This window comes from Pseudopipra pipra, chromosome 2 (assembly GCF_036250125.1).
Source record: "Pseudopipra pipra isolate bDixPip1 chromosome 2, bDixPip1.hap1, whole genome shotgun sequence".
NCBI lineage: Eukaryota > Metazoa > Chordata > Aves > Passeriformes > Pipridae > Pseudopipra > Pseudopipra pipra.
In genome coordinates, this window is record NC_087550.1 from 63,398,434 (window position 1) to 63,404,471 (window position 6,038).

Consider the following 6,038-nt stretch of genomic DNA (forward strand, 5'->3'; position numbering starts at 1 on the left):
TGATTTTATCCAAAGAAGGTGCCACCCAGCTCGAGTCGTGCAGACAGTCTGACTTTTAAGTGCTAAAGCTTCAGGTAGGTTGTGTGTTCAGAAAGGCAGATGGAGAAGCTGTGTTTTTCATTTTACTTGTTTTATTCTAAGGATTGAAACCTTATAAATATGTATAAAGTAACATGTACATTTTGTATTGGGAACTAAACCAAAATCTATATAATCCTTCAGGTAAAAAAAAAAGATGTAATTATAATTTTTTTTATTTATGTAAGAGACACTTTCTGTGGAGTGAGCTTCAACCAAAATGTCAACCTGGGTCTGCGTAAGACATGCAGAAAATGGATGCTAATGAGATCCTTAAGTGATCTGTGTCAGATGCAGTCTGATGGTTTTAACTTAAATACCTGTTTATCAAACTACTGTTAATATCTAAGTCTTTTCTAGAAAACTTCTTAAAATTAATAATTGACAGGATTTTGAAGGTAGTGACTGTGTACTTCTGTAAATTCTAACTGTGGCCCCAGTTCACAGACACCAACAGCAAATGACCAAGATGTTCTGTAAAGCATTCTAGATAAGAAGGAAATATTTTACATCCACTCTCACAAGTTCTGCCTAACTTCAAGTAAAGGAGAGCTCCAAGAAGAGTTTATTATGACATTGCTGAAAACTAAATTCTAAGAGGCAATAGCTTATTCAAATTTCTTTTCAACTGATTCTGATCAACTCTGTTTCAGAATATGAAAAGCCTGAACTTTTAACTATATAAAAATCCTATATGAAAGGAAAGGTAATCCGAATGCCTATTTTACAAATTTGCACTGAATTATTTTTGTTACTATTATGCTTGTCTGGTTAAGCAATGTGCACTTTCACTTTTCGAGGAAAAAAATATTTATTTTAACATCATTTTCTAGGCAGTATGGCAAGAATATTATATGGGTCCAAGATGAAATTTCTATTTTTCTAGCTTACATTGAAAAATGATTGATATATGAATAAGATGATGTATTTCAGTAAAATGTGGTTCTATTTTTTGTAAGATTTTATTATTAATTCATATACAAGAAAGAAATAAATGCCTTTGGAATAATTTGTTGATTGTTACTTCATTAATAGCACAGAGAAATTCAAAGAAAAATGCAGTGCAGTCGGGCTACTAATACTGTGAGGCTCGACAAGGTAGTCGGTAATTCTTAGACTGAGTTGAAGAAAATAATGAATCCTAAAATAAATAAGAATCTAAAAGTTCATTAAGACAGATTCAGTGAAGCAATTAAGGTAATCCTTGAGGATGTTACTGTACAGATGTTCTAAAGAAGACCCATTTATGTGTACATACAGTTGTTGGCCTATGTACTCTGGATATTTTCATTTTCATGAATGTGGTAGTGAATCTCTTGAGTGATGATGGGATGAGCAGATTGGAGGTGAAGAGAATGATGTGATATTCATGTAACTTTTTACATATTACACCTTCTTTGTCATCTCATATGTAATATATAAATGCTCCATCACAGACTTACACAGAACTGATAGACAATTATTTTCTGTGTTTTTTTATAGCAGACAGTTAATCAAACACAAGGGAAATGCTGTTCTCTGCCAAAACATTATCCCAGTATCACCATAATACTGTACTAATTGCTGACATGAGGCTTCAAGGCTGTTAGGAGAGTTATTGCCATTTCATTTATAAAATCCAGACAAGGGGCAAAGCAAGGTGATGGGTATTTTATTTGGCTGTCAAGTTGGTTTACTGATATAAATGAAAACCAAACAAGAAAAGCAGTAAGGTTTGTACCATTTCATATACTCATCACTCACCACCACTTATCTGAAGCAACAGAAGTACCAGTGCTAAGGGCAAAGCATTAGGCCAGCATTATTTAAATACAAAATAGCATTTACACTTCGTAGTTCAGTGAAGTCAACTCGAAAGGTATTGCAAAGACTGAGGAAAACAGCACACTGCTTTACATCTTCACAGAACTTCCATAGCTCAAGTGTTTTAGCTGAGCTCTCTAGTACCCTCTCTGAGCACAGCTGTTGTCTTTTAGGGTCTGTCACATTGCAAATTGCCCTAACCTTTCCAAAGCTCCCTTTTAAAATGCATTGTGTACCCTGAGACAGTTGCAGAGCAAGCAGTGGTGTCTCAGGGAAAACAATGCCCAGTGAGGTTCGTCAGTTTTTTAAAAGGAAAGTGAAGAGTTCTGCTTTAAAATTTGGCTTCTGATTTGGGGTTGTTTTCATTGTTGTGTTCACCCTTTGTCTTTTCACTCTGAGAGCCTGATTCTTTTTCAAAAGATGCTAATTTGGTACAGCCCCACCTGCCCTTGACTTCAGGCCAGACAAGCAAACTGTTTCAGAACAGACACCTGCACTCATGAAGACAGCCAAAATCAAAGGTCTCTGCAACCCTGCAAATGAATGAAGCTGGCCCCAGTTGTGAATGGAACCACCAGCTCCCTCCTCTTGAATTCCTTGTGCAACTGACGTTGCTAGAGGCTCTTCATAAACAGTTCAAACTTGATTTAGCAGGGATGAATGTAAAAAAAGAAATTACATACTTTTCTGATCTTGTAATCAATCCTATGCTGAAGAAGCTGAGCAAAATGGTTACAGAGGTTGGTAGCTAGGCATAACTCAAGCTTCCTTGAAGGAAGTAATAATGGAGTCATTCCACCCCATTTTAACCACCTGAAAGTTAGGTCTCTGTGCACCTCTACACAGCTTCTCTGTCATTAACAGAGAGCATCCTGAAAATATGACTTTTGTATTCCAGGAAGAACAGTCCATCAGAGCTGTAGCTTTTCTTCATGCACTGTGAGATGACCCCAGACACTGTGTGCCTGCACATAGAATTTGTAGATGGCTCTCTTCAGTATGACTGTGCCTCCAAGAATTTGAGGCAGTCCTGTGTTTGAGGAATTGCATTCAGCCTCTAGGCTAAAAAGGATAAGTCAGGCTCTCAAGATCTCCTTAGCTTTCCAGAGAGTATTGTTTATCTTCTCTCTCCTCAGTTTATAAACAAATAGTAAACTTAATTTTAAACCTGTTCTGTTGACAATCACCCTGCTAATTATATTCTGCACTATTGCCATGCTGTTTTCCCTTAGAGCCCACTAAAACAATCCTGGAAATTTTGCCCTATTATTCCTGCCCCCACCCCCCAGCCTTCAAATTACTATTCTGTGTTTGAGAAGGCAAAACTTGTTTGCAGTAATTTTGCAGTCCACTCTCTGGTGCTTTTAACCTTTCCATCAGCACACAAGAAGCACTGAGGAATTGGACAATATCTACTTTATCTGCAGGCAATGAAGATAGGTAAGTTGATCTGGGCCTCTCCTCCCCTTTCCAGATGTATTCTTGTGACTGATTTTAAGGAGTTTTAGCCCCTTAATTTCCAGTTATTGTTTCTCAGATGCTAACTGCCCCCTGCCCCTTTGGCCGTGATGCTGTGACTTTTTGTGTGAGGCCCATTCAGGCTTTCAGTGTGAATTAAAACAGCAACCAACAGCCAGAGGGTCGTAACTGTTTAGGCTTTTAGGGCTCAACTGAAAGAGTATATCCAAGTGTACTTCAACTCTCTGTCCCTCAGCCTTCAATCAATAAGCTGTGAGTTATGTCTCCCTACCTCATCACAGTAAGGTGTGAGAGTTACTAGCTCACAAGATTACAGTTTAAAGAAAAATACATTTAAAACTGAATCCAGTGAACTCAACCTGAACTTCTTTGAATTCCCATATGCCTTCCACAAGCAGGAATACTTCTTTGGAAACCAGAGCAATGCAAAGACACTGATTTGCTCCAATTTCAGGAAAAACAATGTGAAATTACCACTTGGTTCATAAGACTGTGTGAGGCGGACAACCTGGTGCAGAGTAACTGGGCCCTGACCCAGGCTCCCCAGTCTTGATGTCTGGAAGTTGTTCTTTAGATGGAGGTCATGAGTTGTTGGTTTAGGCTGGGCTCTGTGGAATAAACAAAAGCCTTTACAGTTTTTGTGCTGCTATGATATGATTTTGCCTTTAGTAAGCCCAAAATTTTAACTTTTGGCCTTCCTGGAGTCTGGTTATACTAGAAACCTAGCAAAAAACCATGTTCTGGGGTTTTAGCAGGATAATTAACCTGGGAGGGTATTTGGGCAGCTTGCAAGATCCATGAAAACAAGGAGAGATTCATCATGCACATTTCTCCCAGCCAGGACAGGATTTTAACCTTTGCAAGTGCTCCACACCCAGCACAACCATAAGTATGTGCTTTGCTCCAGCTCTAAGCAGATGGAGCAGTGACAGAACTGGAGTGAGGTTGAAATGAGGAGATAAGTTTAAATGTATTGGGGAAATCTAGCAGAGATAGAGACATGATCATCTCTGGGATGCATCTGCAGAACTGTGTCCAGTTCTGGTCCCCACAGTTCAAGAAATATGCAGACATACTGGAGAGGGTCCAAAGGAAGGCCACAAAGGTGATCAAAGGGCTGGATGACCTCCTCTATGAAAAAAAAAAAAAGACTGAAGGAGTTAGGTCTTTCATTCGTGGTAAAGAAAAGTTTCAAAGAGAAGAGAATTGAGGCTCCCTTCCTCGGGAATCACATGGAGAAGACAAGGGGCAACAGGTTTTAGTTTGACATAGAAATTTTTTACATTAGGAACAATCATTCACTAGAACAACCTCTCCAGGGATGTGGTAGAGTCCCCATCACTGGAGGTTTTCAAGATGCAATTGGATAGGGTGCTAGATAATCTCATCCAGGCTCCTTTTCCCATGAACAGTTGGACCAGATGATGTTTTGAGATCCCTTTCAGCCTGGGCTATTCTATAATTCTATGAAATCTGTAATGGATGTGCTGCCACAGAACTGCAGCAAGTGTACTATGTTCTTTTTTCCCAGCCTGTTGGTTAGAGAGTGCAGCTTTGGCAGAGACGAGACCTTCAGGGGGGATTATTTGATGTGTTTTTTATTTCCAAAGCATACTGTCCCTGTGTGCATATGCTGGACTTGAAGAGACTGACATTTCCCTTCCAGGGCTATTGGTTAGTGACAAGCAGCATGGGCCAAATGATCTCCTACAGGGATCAGAGGGTTTGGAGTTTTTTTACAGGAAGCTATGGGTGACAAAAAGTTCACAGGCTGCCTAGGGAGGTCATGGAGTCTTCCTCTCTGGAGACATTCATAACCCACTAGGATGCATTCCTGTGTAACCTGCTTTAGGTGACCCTACCTTGGCAGGAGGGTTGGACTGGATAATCTCCAGAGGTCCCTTTCAACCCTAACACTTCTGTGATTCTGTGAAGATGGGAAATAAAGGAGTAGAGATAGGAAGGACAGAGAGAAGAAAGAGCTTGGGTAGTACAGGGGAACAAAAAGGGCTGTAGTTCAACACTTTTTCATGCTGTCATTTTGCCTGGGAGTTGTGCAGTGAATGTTCTTCTTTCCTTGTGCCAGTGGTATGTGTAAACCACTAGGTAGCAGGCAACTACTAAAAAGCAGTAACTCTTTAGAATGGACATGCTACTGCATGACAAGAAGAAAATGTTACTGGACCTTTTTAAGAGAAAACCACCTCAGAAATTAATTTGCCAGTAGCACTTACAAGGATCAGAAAGATTCCAGGTCCAGTTTTCTAGGGCCTTTTTCAGCATTTCTTCATAGAAGACTATTTTTACAGTGTACAAAAAAATCCTACTTGGATTTGAAGACCACTGAGACATGAGGTGTCTGTTCCAGTGGACTTACAGAATAACCACAAGCAGTGACATTCTCAGATGTCCTCATACTTGTGTCCATGTGTGTTGCTCTATGTGTGTGTGAGTATTTTCAACTCTGCCAAAGTGGACTTACAGAATAACCACAAGCAGTGACATTCTCAGATGTCCTCATACTTGTGTCCATGTGTTCTGTTCTATGTGTGTGTGAGAATTTTCAATTCTGCCAAAGTGTAACCACATAAATCCTATTGAGCAGAAAGGGAGTTGTGTAGCTAAATTCTGTCCTGGGGTTTGGAAGCATTGTACTTAAACTAACAGTTTGTATTACC